The 16,474-nt window shown below is 39.9% G+C and overlaps 1 protein-coding gene across 1 annotated transcript in view; it reads left to right on the top strand.

Annotated features, from left to right (window-relative positions):
• Positions 1-16,474, top strand: part of LOC139305797 (pyruvate carboxylase, mitochondrial-like) — a 258,603-nt gene that overhangs the window by 134,930 nt on the left and 107,199 nt on the right. The gene's annotated exons all lie outside the window — the stretch shown is intronic.

The raw sequence follows: 16,474 nt of genomic DNA, 5'->3' as shown, positions 1-16,474 counted from the left end.
CAAAGCCTTTCAGAGTGGCATTTCATCACAAAGTCTAGACTGCTGGTAGATCGATATGGAAGCGAGAGAGGGAAAGAAAAAAAGCTGGACTAAAAAGTCTAAAGCCCTGGTTGCGCCCCCTCGAGGCTGCATTATTAATTGAGCTTATTTAAAAGTGTTAGTCGGGACAAACAAAATGCTTATAAATGTGTATAAATCTGTTTTAAATCATGCTCAATATGTAATATATGTAATATTTGCTGTGGTTTTATTTTGCATGCTGTGCAAATGTGTTGTTTTGACTAGATGAAATGAGCACTAGTCTGCTGGCAGCCCCTTGATCAAAGAACTTATTTGCTGAAAAGTTAGTGTATTCCTCCAAGGCTCCAGGAAAGCACCTATGTTAAAGGAAATGTGACACTGTAGCACAGAGTTTGGCATGGGATTATTTACAATTATGAATTTCAGGGGTTTTTACACACTGCAAGCCTGTGGGCCACAATGTATCACCACAAAAGGCAAAAAAGTGGAATGACTTTGCCACTGGTCAGAAAGGCACAGTCATTCCCCATCCTCAGTTAGAAGCTGAAAACCCATTCCTTTTAAGAAGTACCTCAAATCACCTTCTCGCCATGAAACATATTCTCTCTCCACGTCTTCCACCTCAGCTCACTCTGATTTGCTTTTAGCTTCTTTTTTTTTTAAAGTCTCCCTTCCACCTCCATTTAAAAAAAAACATTTTTTTCTAGTAATGATGGTGATCTAGGAACTGAAGCATATTCTACCACTGCCTGCACTCTAACTGGCTCTGGATAAGAGCATCAGGTAAATACCTAAAATATGAAATTGAATATAGCCCCACAAACAAAATACTGGGAAAGGCGCAAGATTTAACTACAAAATGCAATATGTTCCTGAAAATGTCTTTTTTGCAGAAGCTGTCTGTCAAAGCACTGAAATCATCCTTACAGAGATAATTGGATAAGTACTTTGTTCTCCTGTCAGCCAACTGGGAAAAAATATTTTAATGGATTGATCTAATTAAATCCCAATGAGTCTGGTAGCAATGCTGGACTTCAAGTGTATGGATGGACTGTATATTATTTGGCCTGAGCCACATTAGATTCAGATGTGTGGCAGTTTGGGAAATGAATACATAGTGTGTCTGATATATTCATCAGGAATCAACTGTTCTGCCTAAATAACCAAAGATCTCTCTGCCAGACACTTCAGAAATATGCTCATCTGTTGATTGGGTTTGCCATGGGCTGTTTAATATTTCAGCAAATCAAACAAGGCTTTTCCACTCAGACGAACTGATAGAAACAGTGAGATGCACAATATTCTGGTATCAAGACAAACCAGACGTCGCACAAACACAAGATGTAAACCACAGTCTCAGACTGTGGGTCGCCTCAGTGGGATTTTGAGTGACACGTTACTATTTTGGACATGAAAAATCCAGCATTAGAAACAAAGAGTCCAAAGAGTTACTGAATGAATTGTTTCATGTTTGAACTTGTTTACTTCTGGAAAACAGGCTAATGCTTTGAGCTACCTGGACAGCAAATCCATCAGTTAGTAATGAGGGGCAAAATGCAGCGGAACAAAATAGAGAATTATGGTAGAAAAGCAACATCATGAAGAAGAAGAAAGTGTTAAATATGGAAGAAAACAAGGGGAAGAGAGCCATTAGGGGTGTTGGCTAAAGATTTAAAAGTGCTACAGGAGTAGGGCGAGATGGAGAGAAAGAGAGAAATTACATTGGGAGAGTGCCTTGTGTTTTGGCTGCTTTAATGACTGATTGAGAACAAAAGTCTCCTTTCTAATTCTAATGAGTTTAATTATGGCTCGCCCTTAGCCAGGTGTTTGGATCAGCTAATGTCTGGATTCGTTAATTGTCAATTAAAATCAGGTGCAGGCTCCCATTCTCCACCGCCTCTCACTACAAACATTAAAAAGTAGAATAACTGTTTGTTGTGTTCAGCCTTTTGATGACGGTCCCCAAAAAATAAGGTAAGCCCGGGAGGTAAAGTTCTGATAGGAAATGAAGATGGATTTTAGGATATGCCTCTCTAAAGGCAAAATGGCATTTTCTTATCTGTGTTTTCTGTGATAAGATAGGCTAGGCAGTTTGCATTTCATTCTGTAATGTGGCTCCTGCTATTGAAGAAATTGGAGCGAGGGAGGGGCTGAATGAGAGACAGCAGGAGTGAAAGAGAGGATGCATAAATAGTGTTCAGATCAATAGGAAAGCGAGGGAGGCTTGTTCAGAGAATCCACACTTTTTATCCTCAAAGATTTAAGTAATAAGGTGTGCATTTCCATGTCTTTGTGTGCGAGAGTGTGTGTTCTTGGGAGAGAATAAGGGGATTTGTCTCATTTTAAGTAGACGATTAATTTGAGCTTAATGCTCAGCGCTGCTGCAGAGAAAACAAACGCTTTCAACTCAGGAGAACAATAAGGGAGATGGTGGGGGAGGCGAGGATGAGGACAGGAGATGAGAGTTAACTGCAGCCTCTACTTTGTTTCATGTACTTTCTTTCTTCCTCACCTGCCTCTCTTCTGCTTCTTGTTCATCCAATCCTCTTTGTCATCTTGGTTTCTGCATTTTTCTCTCAGAAAACACTTTTCACGTAGGTTTGGAATAGCAAATGTACCACTAAGGCTAGACTTGGGACCACTTCCTGATCTTATTTCATCAATGACACCATGTAGTTCTTAAGTAAAACCCACTGCACACACATGCCACATACCACAAGATTGTCTTATGCAAATCCACTGCTTGTGTGTGTGACATTTGGCAGCACACTTTGGGCTTTTACTATGAAGATGTCCAGGTGTGGGATAAAAGGTGAAATGGTACTTATCTGACCATATTCTGTCTTCATTGCTCAAGGGTCCAGCTATTGTGATCAGTTACTGTCATTTTGCTCTCAGATACAAATGGCTTAAGTGTCACAGAGGTGTGTAATTATTTGTAGTGTTGTTAGCGCTTATATTTCCATTTAGAGGTTGATAATCTTTTATCACAGTCTGTTTTGTATAGTCTTATCAATATACTGTATATTGTATTGTAACCAGAAGAGAATTAGCACTTCAAATAACTTTCATAGCCCCCTGGAAAGCACAATATTTAAGTAATATATGTCAGTATTACAATAAGCAAATTCCAGATGATGTTGAATCTTATGTCACAATATTGACTCAAGTATTGATTTAATGCCCAACTTTAACATCATTGTTCCTCTTCTCTGTTTTGGACTTGGCACACCTTCCTATCCCTGTACTGGCACATTGTAATATGTGTAAAAGTTGGTCAACTGGCAGAAACAATGATTTAGTGACAGAATAGACCACACAGCCAAAGCAGCAGTGTGGTTTGTAAAGTTTTTCGAAGAGGCGGGATATTGTAGACACGATTAAAGGTCCTCAGTACAAATTTCCTCTTTTTGTTCGTTCCTTTGAGGCTCTTTAAGGGAAAAATTATGTTCTGTCAGGACTTTTAAGGCTACAATGAGCGTCCCAGCACAGTGGTGGACTGTGTAATGAAATTGGTCAAGCGTTGATATTTGGGTGGTGTGCAGTGCTGTGTTGGCGATACTGTTGGGGTTTATTCTATTTAAAATACACTTGAACTACCATAATGGTGACACTGTGCATGCAGATAAAGGACTGTGCAATTAAACTGTCACCCCGCTGTTTTTCTTTTCTTATACTCATTTTATTGTTCTGTCATTCAGTGGCTTTTTTTCAGCTGCAGATATTATTTTTTATGTAGTTTTATTCTTTTTGTTTCTTTGCCTCTTTTGTTTCCGTTTTTCAATCCCAGCATTATTCTATCCCTTGGTTGCTTTTCATTTTTGTTATTAAATGTACACATTAGCAATGCGTTTCTTTAGCCACTGTTTGCTTGTGATTGCAATGTCCATAGACCTCCAAGTTTGTGTGTGGGTGTCGGGGGGAGTGGGTGGTTGAGCTTTGCTGACCTTTCACTGCCTTGTGTGTGACGTGAGCTAACGTCACATGTTTGCATGCTTCACCTCTTCATTTGTGTTTGTAGTTTTGTTGTGGATCTGTGTGTGTGAGTACACTTCATTGAATGACTGTACACTTGTGCAGCACTTCCACCCGTGAGCCTTCGAGTGGCCATCTGTGTGGTTGGAAGGTTCAATTATATTCAATAAGACTCAATAATGCCAGTGTTCAAATCCAGCTGGAGCAAAACCCCAGTACACAGAAGGGACAGGGTCAACGGTTTTGTGGGCGTAAAGCAGCGCTCGCAAGGTTACAAAGGTGATGTGTGTGTGTGGACCTTGTTGCTGTCCTTTGTAGAATGAAATACCCTGCAGATGTTTAATGACCCACAGTTCACTGCAGTTTGTGGATTGCACTATTAATTATGGGATTCCTAGCAGCGGACCCACAAGCGACTGACATGCTAGGGTTGAATTTTGCTGTTTTACTTTCAGCGAAATGCTCATATTTTACTTTCAAATGCAACTTGACTGGAGTGTGTGTAGGTGACAAAGGCAGTGTTGCTGTCCTTTTTGACGATGAAGAGCAGTTGAGGTGGGATTAATCTTGAAATTTTATTTGTTGTTCCTTAGGTAGCACAAACACGGCTATGTTTCAGGGTTTGATTCCCTTTGGACCATCCATCTGAAATATCTGAGTCTTTAAGATGTCTTGTGCTGGAGTTCAAAATAAAATCACTAACAAGAGACGCCTTTGCGCTCCTCAAAGTGTGAGCGTCTTTCACCGGAGGTGACACATTGTGTACTCGATTGGAGCAAGCTGTGACATCTGTTTTCAGTTACAGAATAAATATTTCAATATGCATATCGTGTACAAGCGATGGCACACAATTGGACACTGATTACACCTAACCTTTCATTGGACCTCACATAGATTTTAGAGACTAATCAGTTATTGTGCATGTAGGTGACTGACCTAAACTCTGGGGGCCTGAAATTATGTTGGGGTAAGCCAACGCAAGCCAGTCATAATAAGAATGCATAAGATCACTGCACAATGACTTTATGATTCATTATTTCTTTGCCCAATGACTTGAGCTGAGTCATCATTGACAAATTGTTGCCGGAGGCTGGTGCCATTTTCTCTCAAATAAAACCAGTGATCTGAAAATTGTTGTTGAATACCATTGGAGTGATCAATGACTTCTTAAAATTCAATCATTTTTAAATAATAGGTCTTTCACAGAAACAAATGGATGTTTGGTGATACAGTGCTGTACTGCATGTTTACCGGGAGAGGAAGTGCAGCATCAAACATTTTTGTTTTCCTCTGTGGCATTTTTATTGTAACAAGTTTTTGTTTTCATAGGATCTGTGGTTGCAGAAGCTTAAGCCAATATTTGGCATATGCTTTTGTACAATGATAGCAGGAAGCCTTATATTTTGTTTTTGTCTGAAGGACAAACTGTACAAATTCAGTAGTAATTTTCCAAGCAAACTTTTATCGTAGCAAGTGCTTTGAAAAGAGAGCTATGAGCAGTGTTGAGCAATGTGCCAAAGTCTGACATCTCTGTATGAAGTTAAACTCATACAGAGCAAGTAAAATTTTTTCATGGAAATGATACATTTTCTTTCAGTATCTTTTGTGCTGGTGATGGCAAGCAATGGGACATTGTTACAGCTTCACTGTTCCCCTTGTAGTCTCAGTGCTGGGGAAGTTTGACAGCACTTTGATCTTAAACAACCACAAGCTAAGCTGCGGCTTAAGATGCATCAGTTGGCGATATGCAATCCACATAGCTACAGATATTGTATATACAGCCCTCACCTCGAGAGACATGAATGACAGCCAATTGTGTCAGCTGATAAGACCCTAAAATGTATTTTCACTTTTTTTTTCTTTTGAAGGAAAGCGTTATAACAAAAATGCATTTGCTTTTTAAGTTTTTCCCCAAACATCTGCAAAGTTGCTTTACTGTAGGATGTCTGCTTGTATAGTTTGTTTTACACAGCACAATACAGAAGTCTTACGTTATTAAATGAATCAATTACACCTGCCACTTGCAGATTCAAATGAAAGTTGGACTTTGTTTAGTCAGCTGGCAACAATTATAATAATAAACATTCATGACTGCCTTAAATCTTTGGTTTGCACCAAAGAACAACGCACCTTGCAGGAAGCTTTTCTGTTGTAATCTTTTCATACATTACACCATAAAGATGATAAACATGGCTAATAAACGTGGTGTTTCCTTCCATAAACTGAAAATACAGACATATTTTCTCAGTCTGTTTCCAGCTCCTGTATCTCTTTCTGACTCTCTATTCTTTTGTCCAAACTTTCAATGGTGCCGACTAAGAAAAGAGCGATGCATTTAGCTGCGCAACAAGGTCCGAAATATCCACTAGCAGCTAAACACCGAATATTTCATTGTAATAATCTGCCACAGTATTTGGCCTTTAGCCATGGATACAAAAGAAGCAAGGTTAAATTGCTTACTGGCTGGTGCTGTCAACTGAAAAGCTAAAGGACCTTCTCTCTGCAGTTAGTCCCAGTTATAGCCCAGCTGAGATTCCCAATGGCTGTAAAGCTATGTTTTTTAAGCTGAGTGCTCAAAACCAAATTCCCTCCCTACAATGTCTACACTGTATCTCTTGAGGAACCTTGGTGACTGGGTGGGACTTTTATCTTAGTTTGGGTCCCAGATGTGATCGTAAGCAGGAAGTTGTGAGACCAACAGCTGGATCATATTTGCTGTTATATTTTGCAGCAAAATGATCAGGGATGGCAATATTTTGTTCCCTCCGCCAGGAAAGGAAGGGAAGTATTGTAGCAGTGAGAAACATTGGTGTGGCTGTTAGTATAACTAATTTGGCGTAGGTATTTGGAAAATTTCCATACAACTCCCTTAGGTTTTTAGTGATGGTAAATAGTGTTGGTTCAGAGATGGGAGTGGATTTGTTGGGTTTTAGCCGCCCTCATTGAGCAGCCACAAAAGGCAAATGTAAGCTTCTTGTATAGAATTCTGTTTATTAGCAGAGCTTAGAGTGAGCATGCATGTTGTGTAGCAGTAATTTAGCAAGCAATGTTAAATGCCTTTTTATGGAAATTGTGTCAGAGATAAACACTAGAAATGTTGAGTCAAAAAATTCCATCATTTCAGCTTCCCAAAGTACTTCTGGATGTTTTTTTCCTTTCTTCTTTTCTACTTCAGATCTTTCATTGGCATCTTTCACATAGTCTCCCTCTGCCTGTTTCTCCTCTCTTTTACAATCCTGTCTTGCTCCCCTGTTGCTTGCTCTCTAAGAAACAGCCAGAAAGCCTGAATGATGACACCCCACAGTATCTGTCTCTTTCTCTGCTGCTGTCTCTCACACACACGCACACCCACCAAGATCTCCTACTGTCACCCTCTCAGAAAAGAAATCGCAGAATGTCACAAGATGAGAAAACGTACAAGATTTCACTCCCTCCTTCTGATCAGGAGTCTGAAGGGAGCCTGCAGGGATGATGAGTCGGAGGAGTAGGTGGTAGCATCGCCACACGGGAGGACAAAAAGAGAGAATGAGCAGTGAAAAATGATGAAAAGATGGCAGGAAGCTCCCGTTTCATTCCTTTTGCCGGGGGTGGGGGAGTGAAGAAGAGATGGGCAGTGGGTGGGATGTTAAGAGAGGTAATGATGAGCAGGAGATACCCTGTGGTGAAGTACGGGAAAGGAGGGAAAAGGCAAAATCACATCTGGGACAAACTATGAGAAAAGAGATGTCACAAATAAAATAGGTGTGGGAAACAAAATAGAGCATACTGAAAGGAAATAGGGAGAGCAAAAGAAAGCGAGTGATGGAGAGGTGAACAGAAAAGACATCGTGGTGAAGCGGAGAATGAAACTTGCTCAAGTTTTTCGGTGAAGTGATGCGCTCCCCCAACTGCAACAGAAGACACCAGTTAAACGGGGGAACATGGCAGAGGTGAAAGACATCGAGGGAGGGAGTGAGAGGAAACGACTGCAAACAATCATAGGACCATCGAGAGTGAGTACTGAAAGAGCAAAATGGGCAAAGGGACAGAAATTGGATAAACGGCAAGATGGAGAGAGGTTGAAAGTAGTAGAGAGCGACCAAAAGAGGCCAACATATCACAGAATGAGGAGAGAGCTGCCAAGTACCTCTGCAGAGACCCAACTGAGTTCGGAATCCAGGACAAATTATGGAAAAAGGATCAAGGTCAAAAATGTGACTTGTTGTACACTCTATGTAAGAAATGGCGGAAATATAAACATACAGTATGCCATCCGTCTTATTTTGCTTTGAATTTGGTCATAAAAACTGTACAAAACAAGTCCCGCATTTGATTCATTTGATGAAACGTTATTGTCTTTGTATTATACTAAAATCTTTATCTTAAATTGAATGCAGTAACAGGCCTAGAGAAGAGGAAAGCTTTTTGGAGGTTAATACTGCACAATTAATGCACTAGTGTGGAAGTTCAAAAGAACTGGTTTGATTTAAAAAAAAAAAATAGAAACCCAACACATCCTTTGGCTGTCAGGCTTATTAGGACTTCAAGAGGGAGAAACATTTTTCAAACAGCTGAAAGTGAGTAGTTCTTTGAATCCATAATTGGAAAGGTTGCCATTTAATATTGACTAGCCAGCAGTGGATTCCATCCAGCTCGAGCCATATATAAGTATCAAGGTCAGGTATGTTGTAATGTGCCACAAAAATATGCTCATGGTGACAAACACACAGAGAATTATCACCCAACTCCGTAGTTTCTCTCAGCTTTGTGGAGCTTTTTAGCCTTGTTTATCTCGTTGTTTCAGATTGGTTTGCTGGACAACAGCTGTCAGCAAATGTCAAGACAGACAAAGTTAGCGACTAGCAGGTGAACTTAGTGGAGCAATATATTTTCCGCAGGACTTTGGGGGACAAACTTCTTGTCTTCGTCCTCTGAATGTGTAGATAGCTGTTTAGCTAAGGTGCAATGTTTGCATAACAACTTTATAAGGTGATAATGTGTCAATATTTTCATTGAACCAGTTTTCAGCTGGTTTCCCTGCCTCCAGGTGGCCAAACAGCCATTCATGATTCAGTACATACAAATGTTTTATGAATGAGGCCCAAAGTTTTGTTACTACCAACTCCACTCACACAATTCATATTATTTCAATGGTAGACCACTCCACAGCACCCACTGAGCCTGTCCATTCAGATGTGTGAAAAACGGGTCACCTCATGTAGCTCAATTGGTAAAACATTACTGACACTGTCATGGCCATTTCTTGTGTAGCTCAATAGCTAGGTCAGAAGGGTAAGATGACATTAATACTGCTGGAGGGCTTCTGTTCCTACTGAGATAAAAAGCACGTGCACTCATCATGGTACAGGGCACATTGGATAAAAGCATGAAGCAAGAGTCATGTTCTCTTCATGGGTTTTTCTCATCTCAGTGATGGGATAAACAAGTTGATTTTTTTCACAGAAGAACATTTAAAAACCAGACATGGACAGTCGGAGAGAGCTAGAGAGGATAAGGAGGAAGGATAGTCTGAATGAAGAGTGGGTTGAATAGGAACAAGAAAGAAAAATATGTGTGAAGAGTGAGGGCAGAGAGGAGAGAGCTGCTGAATTTCAGCATAAAGTTCAAAAAGGTACCTTATGAGATTTAAACATTAGGATTTTTCTGCATTAAAATATGAATTTTCATCAATTTTGAAGCTTTGAAATCTTGAAATTAATGTATACTAATTCCCTGTAAAGCCCTCATTTAGATGCATTACTTGCTGTATTTACCATTGCATGACTCTGGGATGTCAGTGCAAAAACTTTTTAAAATGCAGCTGTTGAGAGGGAGAAATGAAAGGACAGAGGGGCAAGGATGAAATTCCAAATATATATTTGGGTGAAATAATAAAAGTCGATTGAGGAATTTTGATATTAACATGTGTGAATGGGTGGCTTGGGCAGTACTGATACGGTAGCCAAAAGTGGGAGTGACAGTTAGAGACATATTCAAATTATAGAGAAAAAGAAGCTAAATGGAGGAAACAAATCAAGGAGAAAGAGAAGAAGGTTAATATTCTTCAAGGAGGTGACACAGAAAGGCAGAATATTTTCTTACAGTCAGGAGAACCGAATGAAGTGATTGAAAGACGGCTAGAGCAAAGAGAGCAGGGAGGTCAGAGAGAAGTGGAGATTAGGAGCGAATGCAGTGAACAAAGAAGTGAATGAGAAGTCAGTGGAGGTGAAGGAGAGAGCAAATTAGATAGAAGGCTAAATTAAAGATTGTAGAGAGAAGGGGGGGGGGGGGGGGGTTGGAAACGATGCATGAAAGTAAAGCCTTGCAGGAGGCTCAGAGTCTTCTATCATTTTAGCACCTCTCTAGTTTGGCCATTGTTTCTCCTCCTTTGTCTTCCCTCTTTGCCTCTTTGCCTCTTTGCCTCTTCTTTCACATCTTTTCCTTTTACAGATGCTCTGTGTAGCATGTCATTATCAAATTAACTTTGCTACCTTGGTGTAATTAAACTCACTACAGCTGAGACTGTTGGTGTCCGTGGTATCGGTGGTGCTGGTGTTTATCAGAATTCGGCACGTTTCCAATAAACCCTACCTTGAGGGTATCGGTTTTACTCGATTTGGACGCTTGCTTTGTGTCCAGAATCTGTCAGCAGTTCTGGTAACCCCAAAGAAGCAGCTCAAGGAAAGAGGCTGGTTCTCTGTATCATGTATTTAGATAAAGTATTATTTCCGTCTCTTCTGCTGCTGTAGTAGCTCCATCGATCTCTCCCTTTGCAGCTACTCCCATCTCTCCCCTTCTCTTTGCTCCTCTATATCCAATCAATCTTTTGATTTCTCTCCTGCCATCTCTCTCCTTCTATCTCTTCATCTTTCAGCCCTCTCTCCTGGCTCTCTCTCGCTCATCTTCTCCGTGCTATGCTGAGTTGCTTGAGGAGCTGCACTATAAAAATACTGACAAGTTGAGTTCAAGAGTTACTGACAGCATATGATGATGTGGCTGGTGTTGAGGGGGAGAAACAACTTTTGTATGTCTCTACTTCCGCTGATCTGAACCATGCGGGTGCTTTGAACTGGTGTGTGAATATCACCAGAGAATCCCTTCAAATCTTATAGTAAGGTAATCTCACATAGATTGACAATGCAGTACATGCTCAATATTAGCATTCTGAGGCCATCAACCTCCATCATTAGCTCTCCTGACAATCTGTAGTCGTCATTCAGGCCTCATTTCTCCTGAGCCTTGTTAACCATAATTGCAAACAGAAAGAAATATTTAATACTAGACAGAAACAGCGATTACTGTCTGGGTTGAGGATTCTGTATGTTGAATGAACAAGATAGGCATTTCATTTGAAGTATCCTGTCACAATGGCATTACATTACCATCATCATTTTAAATATCCCACAATAGACGTGCATGATGGGTCATTAGCTCATACAGGGACATGGAAAATCAGAGCTGTCAACTCCAAAGAACAGCGTGGTTTAAAATGGCAAAATGGCTTTTAATCATACAGGCAAATTCTGCTATATCTAAATTTACTGTAAAAGTTTCCTGCCATGTTCCTGAATTTCAAAGTGGCAGAATAAGATGGTGCAGCTGTGGTGTAACCAGATGACATGCACCTATGGTGAAAGATCCGCCATGTATTATCAGGACTCTGCTGAATTTTCCAAACTTGCATCTCCCTAAAGTCATTTTTTTTTCTTGCCAGCATTTTCAGTTAAAGCGACTAATAAGATGTGAAGCACCATGCGAGAAGTGCTGCCACCTTTCATCTTCGGAGGCGCTGTAATCATCCTAAATGTTACATTTAGTACATTTGTGAGTGACTACATCTAATAAGTAAATGATGATGTAATACATTATCATACTGTACTGTCTTTTGTCAATAGAAACAAATGTATGTTTTCTACATGGCCACCACTTTCCCTTGGCTTCACATTTGTAATATTGCTTATCATGACAAAGACAAAAAAGAGACACGTTATGGAAAAACCAAAAAAATATATGATCATCTTGTTTTTCTGAGATTTTGGTGAGCTAAAATAAGCGAGTTAACAATAGCTCTGTCTATGTTTTGTCCAAGATAATATATAATTTATTAGAACAATGTTAATGTTAAATGTCCAAATGGATATGAAGGTTAACACGATTTAAGTGAACATCCACATGTTCAGAATGACATAAGTATTCATTTTATTGTGGAAGTTCTGAGTATTAAACATGAGAGAATGAAATTGCATCTTCTTTATTATACTGTATATGTCCATTAATCCCCAAAATGTTTTTTACTGCCTTATTTATTTTATAATATTACTGCAGTCTCTCTTCTCCGTAGCATTGTGTCGCTGTAGGTTGCAATGTCTGCACTTATTAAATCAGTGTTGTGCTTTGGCCAAGTTATAGAAGGTTGAGTCATGTTGTAAAGAAACCCTGGGATTATCTCTTAGGGCTGGGCTCTATTCAGCTGTTTTGTATTTTTCATCTAGTGTACCGCTTTAAGGACTTTATCAAAAGAGTTCAACTGATAATTTCAGACTCTACAGTTGCCTTGGAGCTGGTGAGACTGATCTTATCTGTTTCTATCACGGCAGAGTTCAGCATGTTGCAGAACTGGTCCAACTGGTTTGTAGCGCAGGAGGTGCTGAGTCCTGATGCATCCTGAGTCAGCAGTTACTCAGCAGACTGCAGGGAAATGCATCATACCTCGAACATAACTGCAAATGTCAGAGGAAGTTTGGCTACAGGCGGGCACGGCCTTTCAAGACACGCACACACACACACACACACAGAATGAACCCGCAGAAACACGATAAACACCACTTTCACAAGGTTATCTTGAAGTGTGTATATATGTGCACATTTGTGTCTGCATGTGTTAAAAGGTGAGTTTGTGTGTGGATGTGTGTGTTTGCACGTAACTCAGCATTTTTTTTTAATTAGTCAAATTGGGCCAGGGTTTTGCCCTCGGCAAAGAAAGCAGAGGGAGGGGTGGTGTTCTGCACAAACACATATGCAGACAAACACACACACTCTCTCTCAAAGGTGACTGTAGCACAGACACAGTCCTGCTTTTAATGTGGCCACTTATGAGTTTCAAATCAAATTGCCCTCTGACCTGATGTCCGGAAACACACACACACACACACACACACTCTTTCTCTCCCTCTCTCTCTCTGTCTCTCCTTTGTCTCTGGTGTCATACTTGATGGCCTCAAATTTAGGACACTGTCTTCCACTCAGGTGATGTCTGGTGTCTAAAGCTCAAGAGGCAAGAGAACATATTAACCCCTTTCACACATACGACACCACACACACCAGCTACCCAGTCTCATTTGATCCTATTGTGGTTAAAGAATCTTCCAGGTAATAAATTGTGGCAGAGTACTGACATGACAAAAATAACACCAACTCACACACATCAGAAAACGAGCTCATTCAGCCATGGATATGGGCAGAGGCACGCAGGCATGCACACAAACACACACTGAAAGCTTTACAAAATGACACCGCCCCCCACACCCAACTTCCTTCATATCTCTCCCTCTTTCCCTTGCTCATCATCATCTATTTGTCCATCTCTAGGTGTGTCAGCATTCTCACATTCACCTCTCTCTCTCTCCACATCTTTTACACTCATCTTGGGTTATTAAGCAGCGTCTGCAAAGGGCTCGATGGAGAATGAAAACATGCAAGAGCAGATGTAGGCACGGAATGAGAAATGTTTTTTTCACCTCTTTCCATCTCTGTCTGCCTTTTTCTGTCTCTTTTCACAGATTTGAGGGTTAGTTTTCCATAAGCACTACTTTTGATATTAACCAAATTACTCTATAATTAGACAGGGCTGCAACTCTGTACAGTATTCAGCCTCTTTCAGGCCATTGTTTAGGTTCCTGCCTCACAAACGTCTTCCTGTTGAGGTATTCTGGGTACATCCACTTGGATGAACATGGGCAGAACATGCTGGTAGGATTTCCCATCTAGCGTGGGAATTCCTTGGGATCCCCCAGTTAGAGCTCGATGGGCTACCATGTTTTACCTGTTGCCACCATGACCCTGATAAAGAAAATGGATAAATTAATGGATATTTTTGCTAGTTCGTGTTTTCCAATTTACTGTTGTCTTTTCTCATCTGTAGTTTTAGAAGTTTAATTCATGTTCAGTTGCAGATCGCTGCCAGTTCATGTCTTTGCTTTGCTGCTATATTAGTGTTGAACTCAGCTGCAGGTAGCAGTGAAAGGGTCTTGTCATGTTTTACATTAGATGGTCTGAAACCAGCGGATATGGTTGAACAACAAAGCATCAGAATCATGATCCATTAGTCTGACAGCTTTTAGTTCTAGTTCTCTCTCTGTTGTCACTCCAGCTCTCTTTCTTATTCTGCATTTCATATCAAATCTGCTCTGTTAAATCTTATTTTTACTTCGTTTTTCTTTCTAATTGCATTTCCATCTGTCCCTGGAACTATTGATCTCCTCCTTTTTCTCTGGTTGCTTCTCTTTCATGCACTGTCTTTCTCACTACATCTGTTTTTTTCCTATGCTGTCTTTAATTACCTCAAGAAGGGTTACTGCATCCTTACTTTCTAATCAACTCCAATGACTGACAAGTAAACAACTTCATTTTTGCTACAGAGACACGCAGGCACTAAAGCTTCTTTGACTCACCAGTTTGCCTCCAGCTCAAAACATCATCTTCACATATCTCTCCCAACCAAAGAGCTAGCATTTTCTCAATCTGTATTCATCTTATTCCCAAACTTACTGAAAGATTGCTGATTTAAATAGCACTTAATTGTCTTGAAATCTGTTTTAGGCGCTTGGTGATGTACTAAACTACAATGACACAGACAAATAATGTCATACTGTAAATTCTTTTCACACATACATTATATGCCTTTGTAAAAAACACATGTAAAGTCCATCTGTAAACACACATGCACACAAACATGACACACAGCTTACTCCCTTGTGTTAATGAGTCTGTCTCTGTTCCATACATGTAATTTTTATTATTTATATCAAGTCCAGAGAACAATATTGACTTTGGCAAAATGAAATAAAAACAGAAAGGAAACAACAGTAATGGTTAAAAGTCATTATTCTGAATGTAATTGGCTCTGTTTTATAGGCATCTGTCTGTGTGTGTCTGTCTTTTAGGGTGTGTGCTTGCCAGTTGTGTGTTTTGTGCTTTGTGTGCTTCTTCAATGTCTGTTTTGATCTTTTATTGTTCTGCCTATGATTATATAATCAACATTTTTCTGTTCTAATCATGACGATTTTTTGTCTAAAACAAAAAATCACACATTTTATATTTTGTATTTGATCCTAACATCATTCCCCAGAAAACTTTGAAAAACAGAAACACATGGTGCGACAAGTAACATCATTTTATATATACTATATATATGTACTTTCAAGTTTTCTCTTTCCATTTTTTTTCTCTTCGATAGAAGTTTTTAAGAGTCTCTGTGGTTTGTGCCAGTGGATTAGTTGTCCCATTATAAGTTTTACAAAGTCTTCCAGTGAAGAGTTTATATTGTCAGTGGCTTCCATAGTGGTTCTGTCGTTATTTTTTACTGCTTCCTTTCTGAAAACATTCACTGTTTGGATTTAATGTGAATCCATGTGGCACAAAGGAGTCTGAAGTCACAAAAAATGAATTTGAAATTTTGATTCCACCCTTAAGGGTTTGCTGCTTTCTGACCATGGAAATAGTGATTTGTTCTTGTTTTGGTGAAGATGTCCTTAAACATTTCGCTCTTACTTGACTTTTGGTGGACCCGAAGACCACCGCTAATCTTAAATTTTTAGATGAATTCCGTTTACAGCATGTCCAGAAAGTGCTCAACCTTATTTAACACAAATGGAGTCGGGTTGACTGGATTGCCCCTGACAAACATTCATATACATGTTTGCACACAAACACACACAGGCACACATACACACATCCTGTCCCTGATCCATCAATGCATGCACACTTATGCATCCATCAGCATTATTCATTTGTTTGGTCCATTATTCATCCAATATGATCTGGTCTTTCAGAAATGCACAAGTGCACATGTTTCATCATACTCCCATGTCTCCTCCATTTTGTAATCCATATCGACTCCATTGTAATCCCATTGTCTTTCTTTTAATAATGCCTGTGCTCCACTCGCTCTTTCCAGCCTGCATCGATTGATCGTGTCCAATGCACCCGGCTCTGTATTTATGCTCCCATAATCCGCAGGCACGGCGAGCCAAAATCATTGTCCAGTCACAGAGGACACATAAAAGTCACATTCATTGTGTTTTGGAAAAGAGTTTCAAAATGGCCGTCAGTGTTGGAGTCCAAAGACAAGATAACAAAGCAGGACTGTATCATCCAAATCTTTTTTTTACTGTAGTGTTTATGTCAGAGTGTTTCTCCAGTAGTACCAGTTGTTTTGTTGTTTTTGATCCAGTGTAAACCCTCGTGGCGTTGTGGGGGCTGAGGCCCTGGAGAGTTGAAG

The sequence above is a fragment of the Enoplosus armatus genome, chromosome 23 (assembly GCF_043641665.1).
Source record: "Enoplosus armatus isolate fEnoArm2 chromosome 23, fEnoArm2.hap1, whole genome shotgun sequence".
NCBI lineage: Eukaryota > Metazoa > Chordata > Actinopteri > Centrarchiformes > Enoplosidae > Enoplosus > Enoplosus armatus.
This window is presented reverse-complemented; position numbering and strand designations above follow the sequence as displayed.